The following is a 12,708-nucleotide window of genomic DNA, read 5'->3' as shown; positions in this document are numbered from 1 at the left end:
GCTGTTTCTCCAGACCCACGGGCATCACAATCCGTTTATAACATACAATACGTTGTTGTACTAGTTTGGGATCCAGTTACACAGCATATGGATAGAAAAATAGGCAAAAGCTTCTGAAGAAACATGTCCAGACTAATATAAACGTCACGGAGTTACTTGGGAAAAAAAACAACAACAACAACAAAAAACACCATCGCTTTATTCTGAAAGTTTGTCAGAAAAAGTAAGCTTGCGTGGATAATTTAGCAAAAAGAGGACCAACAGAGGACCGAGTGGGCTGTTCGCAGAAACATGCCTACCTTAAAACTTCATAACCGTTTCGCAGCGTCTCTCCTTCGTCTCCGGATGAGTTCCCTTTCAATAGAAGTGCGCCTTTTTTTTTTTTTTTTTTTTTTCTCCTCCGCCAAAGGGGGGGGTGTAGGGGGGGAGGAGGAGGAGGAGGAGGAGGAGGAGGGGGGGAAGAGGAGGATGGCGTCCGAATTAAAGCGACCCCGCTCCTTGGTAGTTTCAGCCCTGGGGGGGGGGGGAGTGACAGGAGGAGGACAAGACAAGACAAGACTGGCATGAGATGCAGGTACATACACACTCTCTCCTCCCTGTTGCTCCGGGTCGTAACGACCACGTTTTACGCGGTGGGGGGGGGGACGGGACGGGACGGGACGGGGGGACGGGACGGGACGCTTTATGTTTCCGTTTTCCAGACGAAATTAACGCGGCTCGTGTTTTGCCGAAATTTAGTTGCGGTCCATTCAAAACACAAAGCAAACACATGGGACCCCCCTCCCCTCCACCTCCTCCTCCTCCACCCACCACCCTTTACGTGAAGCGCTACATGTTCATAAATTATGTCAATCGGGAGTTCACGCTGCAATAGCGGCGGCCGCAAACGGTATGAATCTGGCACAAAAACAACAACAACAACAACAACAACAACAACAAAAAAACGCCAAAGCGTGCAAGACGAAGCCCGTCCAGCATGCTATGCTACACGCGACAGCTACACACAAGACATGCCCGCCCGCCCCGGGGACCGCTAGCCTTTAGCGTGCTAGGTAGCTCGCTTGACCTGATTATAAATATTAGCATTAGCAAAAACGGTAGCATACCAGCGCAGTGAGATCAGCTTTGCGGTAATTTAAGGTTTCAGCGCCTTGAAGCCGAGAAGCCTGAAACGGGAGGACGTCGCTCGGTTGTATCCGAGGATGTTCACCTCGCTTTGCAACGTGTGTTATTTTGTTTCTGATGTGGGTTTTTTTTTTTTAGCGCTTGTCCGCCATTTTTTCTCTCTCTCCCTTTACACGATGAGGAGGGGGGTGTTTTGCCAACATTTCTTGTTGGGCAGTCAGTCAGACAGTCGAGGCGGGCAAGACGAGCCAAGCTGGAGGATGGTGGGGGGGGAGAGGGAGAATGACGACCACTGGCGGCCAAACGGCGGTACTTCAGGAAGGGCAGACAAATAATATTAAATGTTAAATAAAACGTATCAATTTATATTTTATGTTGTCCCAGATTAACCCCAGAGGAAACTTCACAATTATCTGTTGTTATTATTATTATTATTTTTTTAAACTGTAATATTTGACTATGATAATACAAAATGCGCAATATTAAATACGGCAGGCTTGTATGTTATATATTATTACCAATCATTTTCACTGCTGTAAATCCACGGAAAAACCATGGTAACTGATATATATTAAAAAAAAATACTGTGCATGAGTACCTATGAGAATTGTTGCTATTTAAAAGGCAAAAGGTTTACGCACCAAATATTGATATAGTTTTTTTTCTTCTTAATAAATCAAATCAGTAGTTTAAAACAACCATTTTCATGTGACTCCGTATAGATAGTAAACACACCGGTACTGTAGATACAATTTCTTGTTACATATTTCCTGGCATGAACATTGACAACATCAACCTGTGTGCAATAAGGTAATACCAATAAACGAATGTAAATATTGATACACGCACAGTTTACAGTGACACCGTCACAAAGACGTGTATGTGAACAATGTATGCAGTTCTCCAACTGTTTGCATAAAGAGTATTTATCTTTGTACACGTACCATACTAATTATATATGTATACCAATACACAGTTAATATTTATTCTAACAGTGGCAGGGCATTTCACTGCTGCATTATGTAGACTTTTAAAATCCTTTTGTGAACCATTAAATCTTTATTTTCAGAGATTTTCTGATATGCAGTAAATCTAGGTGTAAAATAATTAATAAAAATCAGTTCTTCATATGAATTTCATGAAGTGTGCGAGTAAACACTTTTACCAAAAGTACACACCAATATACTGTGGATTTACTCTTTCCAACAAACAATTTACATGCACAGCTGAGGCTGCTGTATTTCTATAAAAAAAAATGCTACAGTTTTTATGTATTTTTTTTTTGTTTGACACTGAGAATCTTATTAATAGTCAGCAGTCACTTTATCACCATGATAATTAATTGATCACAAGAATATTAAAGGAAAACAAACAAGAAAGGAATTTTAGTAAATGTTGTTGCCACAGCGGTAAAGAGCTCTGCTCTAGTTTCATTTAAACTGTGCTCTAGTTTTGCATGTTTGACTAAAAATGTGGGCTATTTGCCTTGAGCATAGCATGAATAAAATTAGATAATCAGTGCACACAAAGCTTAACTTATTAACCACTATTTGTTCCAGTTACGATTATTATAACATTCAGGAATAGATTTAATGCATCAAAATGTACTACAAATTGAGAAATTATATTTGACAAACATAACAAAAACACACACAGAATTTTGAGCAAAAATATCACTAAAATACAGTACTCCTGCAGCGGAACATCTAAAAAGATATTCCAGATAAATATGTAGGTGTGAAAATTAGAAATAACGGCCATTTGGTAACGCCATGCCCATTAGGTCTGGGTAGCGACTGTAACTATGTGATTTGAAGAAACACCCAGCAGTTCAATTGTGTGTAATGGTCACCTGGCAGCAGTGCTAATGCCCATTTCAGCCTACGCTGGGCAGGCCATGGGCTAGTGGCCCCCTGCACCCCAGGCAATTATGTTTGGTTTCACACGGTGAAAAGGGTTAATTGGCAGCGCCCACGTGCCTGATTGGACCTGTTTCACGCTTGTCAGCCTTCATTGCATCAAAGGAAGCCCGAGTCCACCAGGCACCATTATTAGAACACACAAACACGCATGCACGCACACCGCACGGACGTGCACTGTACAAAGAGTCTGTACTTAAATTGAACGCTCACACCAATGGACATTTATGGAGGAATAACCCACACACACACACACACACACACACGCATAGAAAGGCACTGATACAAAAATACTGTAGCACACATTAGTATTCACCAAGCTCATACAAAGACATAAGCGGGTCCACACTTGCATGGAATCAGGCATTATGCAAATCTCTCTGTGGCTGATCCTATCTAGCATCACTAGGGGTCAGTGTTGTTTTATACAAAGCAGGGCCTGATAATGCTGTAACTCTTGTTCCTCTTCAGCATGACGTATCTCAACTTTTCTCTGACCACAGCACGGTACCACTTTTCATTATCTTTGCCACTCATCTGTCCTTTTAGAACTCTCGAACATTCTGACAATTATGTGCATTTTTCTCTTTTCAAAAATATGTTTTCTCATTTATTTTTTTATTATTTATGATGTAAAATTCTATTTGGTTTCCGTTTCACAAAAAAAATAAAAATATCAGTATTGGCCACATTTTAAAACTCATCGTATTCTAAAATCTCGGCCTGTGTCACTGTAACGACAGACAAACCAAGCGTTGTCAAGCCTACTCTGTTCTGTGTCCTCATCTGTTTGTCAGGATCTCCATGTGGTTCTGTTTTTTTTTTAATTTATAAGGCTTCAACCACTGAGCCATCCGCAGTCTATGAAAGTCCATCAGCCATTACACAAGCTAGTTTGACTGTCAAATAACAACAGTCCCTATATTCCCCATGCAACTGTTTGCTCGCTATGAATCACAAGTTCTCGGTTTAACAAACTGGACTCACATGTCAAGCTAGTTGTGCAAAGAGGGTGAGGGGGGGGGGGGGGCTACAGGTTGTTTTTTTTAGAGTAAAGTTGACTTTGGGCAGGTTAAAATATCTTTTAAACATGAAGAACCAAAATGTACATCATTGACCTAATTACATCACTGTGAACACAAAGAAGAGCCGCATAAAAGGAAAAGACAAGGAAAACTTAAGGAGACAGTATGCGAATCAATAACCCCATGAGAAAGACAATCATTTCATGTCATCATAGGAAATTTCATCAGTAATGTCCTCTTATCCATAGTTAAATAATATTCAAAGAACCTTCACATTTATAAATTCAAGACAGACCCATTGTGTCAATGCGAATGTAAACTCTTACATTAGTCTTTGCTCTTTTCTTTTGGCAGCGGTATCAGTTTTTGGTCTGTTTAGAATATCGTACTTATGCTCTTTTCATTTTATCGCCCTAATTGAATCTGGCTCTCGTAGCTGGCAGTGTGTTTTTTTGGATTTTCAAACATGTTGCTGTAGGTGTCCGCTAGCCAATGGCATGGCTCCACCGCCGTGGTCTGTTTCTGCACCGACAGTACAGCAAGGATCTTCTCCCACTGTGCCTCCTTGTCACTTTCAGCACTCTGGCACTCTCCAACAAAGTCGCCCTCTCACACATAGACATAGACACACACACACACGCACGCACACACACGCACACACACACACACACACGCACACACACACACACACACACACACACACACACACAGAGACAGACACACACACAGTGAGAGTCAGAATGCGTGTGTTCCTTCCCAACCGTGCCTCAGAGGACTCTGCACTTTTTCCACAGACGAGGACATGCGTGCGCGCACACACACACACACACACACACACACACACACACACACACACACACATGCAGAGTTCTGATACACACTTCCCATCTCTGCTGGCATCCTGGGAGGGACGTGCAAGAGAGAGAGAGAGCATATGTTGGATAGACGTTTGTTGAGGGGGGATATTTCTCTTTGGATGTTGTCTTACAAGCTCTGACGGCGTGGCGCAGAAAGAAGGCATTTTTTCGTCCAATTTATTAATCCTTTTAGGCAATGTTCTCTGTTCAGAAATGCAAATTGAATCAATCTGAGGCTGACTTTAAGACTTTTCAAGTGGGATTTAATTAGAAGCCAGGGCCTGCAGATTTTAATGAGAGAGGGGGTGGAGAGATGGAGAAAGAGAGAGAGAGAGAGAGACAGAAAGAGAGGCATGGGGAGGGAGAGTGGGTTGCGGTTTTGATCTGGGGGTCCTGCTGGAGAAAGGAAACACAAACACCCACAACACAACACAACACACACACACACACACACACACACACACACACACACGAACGAACGCATGCACACATATGCACCCCGTAGAGCCGAGTATAAGGCGGATGCCCGCTGTTTGGTTTTTCTTCACTTCCCTCATCTCGGTCTTGTGAGAGTTCAGCCAGAGATTTAGTACAGATTTTCGTATACATCTCAAACCCTCACAAAAACCAGGCCTGTATGAGTATTGATGGAGCATAGCATCATGCTGCTGTTCTGTGTTGGAGCTGATCAATGTAAAAGTATAAGTTAATACCGGACAGCTCCCAGGTGTGACAGCATGGAAAGCCATAAATGTGAAAATTGATTTGTGCAGAAGAAACATAAAATTAATAGAATAGGTCAAAGGGTTGATAGATAGTCCAGGTTACAATACTCAGTCGTAGATTACTCATAAGGAGATACGAACCACTGTACTATTCATTATTCACCTGTAATAGTTCAAAGCAAAAAAAAACGGCACTATTACTAATCTTCATGAAGTGACATGATGTCATCATCATATTGTTTTCAGTAGAAGTTTTCAACCAACAGCAGCACCTTAAGTTACAAATGTTACTGAAAATGACAAACTATGTTGAGTGTGTGGCTGCCACAGACAAGCAGGTGGCCTTCTGTGTGTTTATGCTCATCTCATAATCCATCCACGTCATTGCTGCTGTAATTCACAACGTTTTTGGATTTTGTGACAAATATCTACTTGAAAACCCACATAAGACCGAGTTGAGAGCAAGTTAACCAAAAAGAGATTTTAGCATCTCTGATTGTTTCATTTGAGTAATTTGTTGGAGGCCTGAAGAGGTCTATGTAAAAAAGGACCACGATTTCATCTACCAGAAATGTATTTTTCTTTTTCTGTCCTGTTAATCAACCTTTCAGATTTTTCTTTTCACACATTTTAGGTTCCTGATTTACGTGTTGGGAACCAATGCTGTAGCTGATTTTCTTCTTGCCTTTAACTGTCGATCAAAGTGTGTGTGCCTGCATGCGTGTATGCACACGTGTATGTGGCTGAGCATGTACAGTATGAAGTGATGCCAGCATGAGTTATTTTTACTTCTTATGATGATTTGAAGGGTTAGAGATCATGCAGTCACTCCCTCATAAATGATTCTAGCAGACAGCACTTCCCTCCAGGGTAAAACTTTTATCAGAGATTTCACTGCCATTTGGCGATTCACATGCTCCATCTGATACATTTTGGGGAAATTTGGTGCTGTTAAAAAGGGTGAAGTCGGCCTGTGGTGTCAGGATGTGGTTTGAGAGCTCACGCTCACGCTCTCCTAAGCCTCGTTTCCTGTCAGCCGCTCAAAATTGGGGCTGGAGAGCACTGACTGGTGGGGTTTTTTTTAGGGAATGTGTGATGTCTTCACGGCCACCGTGTCTAATCTTTCTCTTACCATCACTTTTGTATTGCCAATCACCGGGACGGGGAAGGAAAGGGTTTGTTCTAAGTGTTTCTAACTTGACCGTTTTCACTTTGAGAGTTTTCTCTGTGCTGCTATCTCTGCTATATGTAGTGGTTTGTCCGTGTACTAAAAAGGAAGCTGACGATAAATGTCAAGCAGATTATGTCTAGCTTGTGAATCATAAACGTAAAATGATATGCACAAAAACAACAATTTCGGATGCCAGAGTTGATGTACAGTATTGAAGGAGCAGTGAAAGGAGGGGAAAAAAATGTAAAGAGATGACTTTTAGGCTGCCATCATGAGACATGAGTTTACCCATTAAAGCCAGAACTCTAGTGTGTCTCATAAAATGCTTGACAACTAGTTGATACTGTCAATGTTTAAATAATACTAATTAATCTCCATTATTGAAACATGTAATTAATCTCTCTCTCACCCTCTCTGGCTGTCTCTCTGTCTCCTTCTCGCTCACATTTAATGGAACATGAAAGGGAAACCCAAAGAGCAAATGCTGTGTTGTGGTCCTTGCGGGGAGCTCATTGAGGGACTCACATCAGAGAAGATAACAGGCAAAGAGACAGACGGGTGGACATGTTTTGACAAACAGACAGTTGGTCCAAAACTCCTCCCTATCTTCCCGCTCCCTGCCTGCTCTCCCCCTCTCTCTTAGTGTTGTGTGTCTTTGAACTCAGGCCTTCATTAACAATCTGCTGATTAACAGGCTTGGGATCACGGGAGGAGGGGGGGGGGGGGTAGATAGATCAGAAGTAGAGAGAGAGTAGACGGATGACAGAGAGACAGAGAGGAAGAATAAAGGGGGATACAAGTTAGAATGCGTCCACACTATATTCAGACTCCAAAAAAATTGGAAGCCCTTCATTGCCTTGAGATAATTGTGCTACCAAAGTGGGAGCAGAGGCAAATAAAAAAAACAACAACCCTGCAAAGCAAGGCAAGTGTGTCCGCCAGTATGTGTAAGCACACTTTCTCCTTTGATTATATTGAAACAAGGTGTTTCTAGTGTTTACCGATTAGAGGATAAAAATAATGTCTTGTGATGACTTTCCAGTTATGATATCCATCCTCACAGTAGTATAAACCACTGTGAAGTGTACTCCAAAGCCCTAAAACTCATCCATCTTTCACACAAACCAGGCTTCCGGGATCATACGAGGGTGGATCAAAAAATGTTGAGACTGCACAAACGAAGCGCAGCACAGTAAATGTGCATGGAGGAAGGGGAAGCGATAACTTTAAATGAGGAAATATTCCAAGTTACAGCATAGCTCGATTAACATCACCAATTGTATTGCATGCGTCTTTGGGAGCACTCGTATGTGTGCATTTAGGACTTTATCACAGCAAGAGCAGAAACTAAACATCAGACTTTGTGTCAACCTTTGGAAACCAGCAACTGAGACACTTTCAATGATTCAGGACATTTATATGGTAATGAAGCAATGAGTCAGGTGAGGTGTTTTGGAGGGGCAGAACTCCACCCCCCCCCTCCAGCACCATACTTTTTCTCACCAGCACCTAAACACAACAGCACAACTACAAATCCAGGCTGATGTGTTATTTTTGAAGAAGTTTCGGCCCTCAGTTTTGAGAATCAAACTTTACACAGACAGTCTCCAGAGTGGACAAATCTGAAAAATCTAGCCTCAAGTTTTAGTGTGGATGAAGAAAATGGAGCTTTCGGCAAAACAAATCCATACTGCATACTGATATAGGTACAACTTCAGATGGCAATCAAACTACAACATTTGACACGTCACTGAAAATACATATAGACAGCAAAATGCCTTTTCTCTCTCTTCTGGAACTGCTTTCCCAGCTGTGAGCAGTTCCTCCATTATTTAGTAGTCAATGCATACAGTCTGGTTTTATAATACTTCATTTGTCACTTTTCCAGTGAACACAATACAAAGAATACAGCTTAAATTCATGCGTGAACTCTTAATGATTTAAACATGGTTGGGGCAGTAAAGTGAAGAACAATAGTCGTGATTTAGCTGTCATCTCACCACAGCGAGACACAAACTGGTCATCAGCTTAACAGGTCGCATTTATGAGGAATAAAAGAATAAATGCTAAATGAAAACAACTGATAATGTACTGAGTTTGGCTTTATTATATAACAGTATAGAAGAGGAAAATAACTGAACTATGTTTTTGGTCAGCGGGAGATCTTCATGAAAACAACTTGAAAATGCTGGTATGGAGTTGCACACGTATCTTTTTTGGACATAATTAGTCTGCTATAGTTTGGACAAAGTCTTGTTGCAGAATAAAGGGAATTCATTGCTGGGCAACTCAGAAAGGGAGACACAGATTGACTGAGAATGCGTGAGACTGGAAAACAGAGAAGGAAAGACAGACTGACACAGAGGGGGAGACAGAGGCAGAAAGTCAGACTGATGGGCAGAGACAGAGAGCGAGAGCCCGTCTGATGGAAAGAGAGAAAGAGACAGACTGACAAAGGAAGAGAACGAGGGATGGGCCTGTTCTGAATTAATGACTGCTCTCATCAGAAGATGAATGTTCTCCCGCTCTCCCCTCGGAACAGAGCTTGCAAATAAAAAGAGAGTCGGTCCGACGAATAATGAATACACAAATAAATAAGACAATAAATAAATGACCAAACGTGAAAGACAGATTATGATCAATGCATACTCAGTCGTGTGCATTTGTGTGAGTTCTGGTGAATATATTTTTACTATTTTGTGTGTGATGCATAGCTATGTATCCACCCTGCATGATATCTGAGGACATAAACACTCATGTTATCATTGTGTGTTTCTTGCTGTGCACATATATGTAATTAATAAGTGTGTGTTTACTGGTATATCTATGCGTGTGCGTGCATATACCCGTGCATGTTCTTCGAGTGAGTTTGTGGTTTTGAGTTTTTGTTTGTGTGTGTGTGTGTGTGTGTTGGTATTTACTTGCATGTGGGTTTGTCAATGTGGCTTTGTGATGGTGTGTGTGTGTGTGTGCGCGCGTGTATTCATTTTTATGAGTGTGAGTTTGGGTGTGTGTATCTTGTGTGTGAGAGAGTGGGGGGGGGGCTCTCTGGTGAGTCTCCTTAACATCAAACAGCTGGAAGTAATAAAATATTTAGGAAGCGCTGGGAGTCTGTGAATATTAATACTGCCTTTTGCTTCTGTCTCTCAAATCTCCCTCTCTTTTTCCCTTCTTTCTGTTTCTCTTTTTTTCCTCCCAGTTTCTCCCTCCCTCCCTCCCTCCGCTCAGACTCATCCAGACTCTCTCTCTCTTGCTCCGCTGCCACATCTCAGTGCTCGCCCCCTCCGCTTTTGCTTCTTTAGTCCAAACTCTTACTCTGACTAACTCTCTGATTCCAGACTCTTTGACCTTGCTTATCAGGGAATCACAGTCCTTTAATTGGGGGTGCACTCTGCCCACTGGCACTCAGTGTGATGGAGGGAGAAGAGAGGAGTTGACCTATGCCATCCTGTCATGCTAGTGGCGTCAGCATCTCGCTGTGTGGGGGATAAGCAGTGTCACAAGTCCTCTGCGCCACAGGCAGTAGAGTTCACCACACTGCGCCCCGCCATGTCAAACATGAAAGTCGACCAACAGGCAAACGGAGGCACTGGCTCCTGAACAAGGAGGACCACTGGACCTTCTGGCCCCGTTCACAATAGATGTCTGCGGCTGTAATTTCTCCGGATTATGTTCAGTTCAAAGTTTTGCATCTTTAATGATATTTTCAGTGACACTAAATCAATGTCTTTGCATGAACTTCGGTATAATCAATAGAACAGAGTGCTAGAACAGTATAAAGGGATTTTGAAACAGTCAACTCTACGTCTGTATTTGTTCAAAATAATTTTAAATAAATCAACTTTCACCCACTAACTACTAAATATTTTAAGTGGTATGTCAAACCAGCAAAGCAATCATGAATTGGCTAAAAAGGCATCGGCAAAGGAACTGGGTGCTACAATGTGTGGCTGCCCACTGCTCCTCTTGTGTGAGTACAGGATGAGTCGAAATGCAGAGGATCAATGTCCCCTCTGGGATCAATAAAGTCTTAAAAAAAAAAAAAAAGTTAGAAAAAGATAATTAAAAAAAAAAAAGCCTGTTAATAATTCAGTTTTCTTAATTCTGCTTTTAAATGTTGGATTAAAAAAATATATAAATATAATTGAAAATATAAAAAGGCATTTTTAACTTCAATGTCTGCCTATTACTGTATATTCAATCTCATAATTAATCTTATACTTTGCAGTTAACATGACAAACAAGAAAATGTCTGTACTTTGTCTTGAATATCTATAGTATTCAATATTAAATAAAGAAGACATTATAAAATAAATAACCACATTAATGAATACAGAGAATAGAAAATTGTGAACTGAGGCCACAATAATTTTAAAACTCATTTTTCTTTCTTTCTTTGCCCTTACAACATTGCATGTTATTTTGTTCCAGCAGTTTTAAATGTAAAATGTCCTCTTCCTCAAGTGTTATTTTATGTGTATTGATTTATGAGAATAATTGTTTTATAATGTTATTTTGGATCATACAATTTTTAATACTTTGGTTCTACCTAAATGGCAGAAGGAGCTCAAATTAGCCACATTGCCTTCTTTTTTATATATTCATTTTATCCATGTTTTGCTGTTTGTTTGTTTGTTTTTTATTTTTATTTTGTAAAATTTGGAATGCTTCCCGTAATCAAAGTTCAAAGAAAACTCACAGGAAAACACTATCATGTCATTCCTGTATGTATCTTAGCACAAAGATCTATCTGTCGATATGTTGATTTAGCTTTGATTACATTGGTATTAAATCTGTCTGAAAAAAATAAATAAAAAGAATAGAAAGCCTGCCTTCGCTACAGCCTTTCTGCTAAAGCATCTGCCTTTACAATGAAGTTAAATGCCGATGATAATAATAATAAACTTTATTTGTATAGCACCTTTCATACAAGAAATGCAACTCAAAGTGTTTCACAGCGAGAGAATTACATGCAGTGTTTAAATAGTTGAACCTGAATTAATTTGTCTTTTTCTTAACTCTGACACAGACTGTGCTGGGAATGGCTAGAGCTTAGCGCCACAGGCAGACTCACAGGCAGATGTTGTAAAGAGGAAGTTTTGCGATGCACAAGGTCACTCATTACAACAGACAGTGTATTCATACAAGGTAAGACAGGAACGCAAACATAGTGACAGCAAACACACAGACAAGGAGCAGGACAAACAGACTCGAGCAGACAGTTGTGATTCGCACCAAGGTCATCTGTTCTGAGTCACCATTCCAAGGATAGTCCACTTTAGCAAAAGGCATTTGTATATGGATCACAGAGAAATGTACAGGGCCAAAATTATTTTTTTAAAGAAATTAAAAGAAACAGCTCTTAGAAAATGTTCTTTTAAACAAAATTATTCCTCCTGAGAGCCAGGCGGACAGAAGGCACGTAGCAGGAACAGAGGAACACTGAAAGGCAGAGTGAGACACCGTCCAACTGACAGTGAGACAGGCTTCGAGCAGGAGACAAAGAGATATAGTCACACTGAAGGACAGGCAGATAGGAGGGCTGGCTGTTGTCAGCATCAGTGACAACAACAGCAGCAATGTAATTATAGGCTCTCTGATTAAAATCAATCTCATTTCTGCCATTCACAACTCATTTTGTCTGCTGAAAACATCTCAGGCTCCCTGACACCTCAGCTGGTTAGAGAAAAAGAGAAGATGTCAAGGTGGACTGATGGGCTAGAACTAAGAACAGATAACATTAGTGCCCTTTAAGGTGAAGTTGCATTGCTGCAGTGAGCTGCACTTCTCGAAGATAGTTTCTTCAGTGGTACCACTATGTTTTTTTTTTACCTTGGACTATCACTTCGAAAATAGTGAGCTCAGCTAGGTGATGCTATTGTTTAG

General features: G+C 41.0%; 1 protein-coding gene across 6 annotated transcripts in view; it reads right to left on the bottom strand.

The window, feature by feature from the left end:
• LOC138193964 (polycomb protein SCMH1-like) overlaps positions 1-1,350 on the bottom strand; it is a 39,146-nt gene extending 37,796 nt beyond the window's left edge. For 5 of the 6 annotated variants that reach the window (XM_069142314.1, XM_069142303.1, XM_069142312.1 and 2 more), the window contains exons 1-2: positions 1,107-1,350; positions 300-513 (exon numbers count right to left, since the gene is read on the bottom strand). The gene's annotated coding sequence lies outside the window, so the exon portion shown is untranslated. The remainder of the gene's footprint in view (positions 1-299; positions 514-1,106) is intronic. The other variant, XM_069142311.1, reaches the window with a different exon arrangement.
• Between the last annotated feature and the right edge of the window lie 11,358 nt (positions 1,351-12,708).

This window comes from Embiotoca jacksoni, unplaced genomic scaffold (genome assembly GCF_022577435.1).
Source record: "Embiotoca jacksoni isolate LCO1_2020_lvr unplaced genomic scaffold, fEmbJac1.0.p SCAF_11, whole genome shotgun sequence".
In the NCBI taxonomy this organism is placed as follows: Eukaryota; Metazoa; Chordata; class Actinopteri; family Embiotocidae; genus Embiotoca; species Embiotoca jacksoni.
Note: the sequence above shows the minus strand (reverse complement) of the source record. Positions and strands in the feature narration are given on the sequence as shown.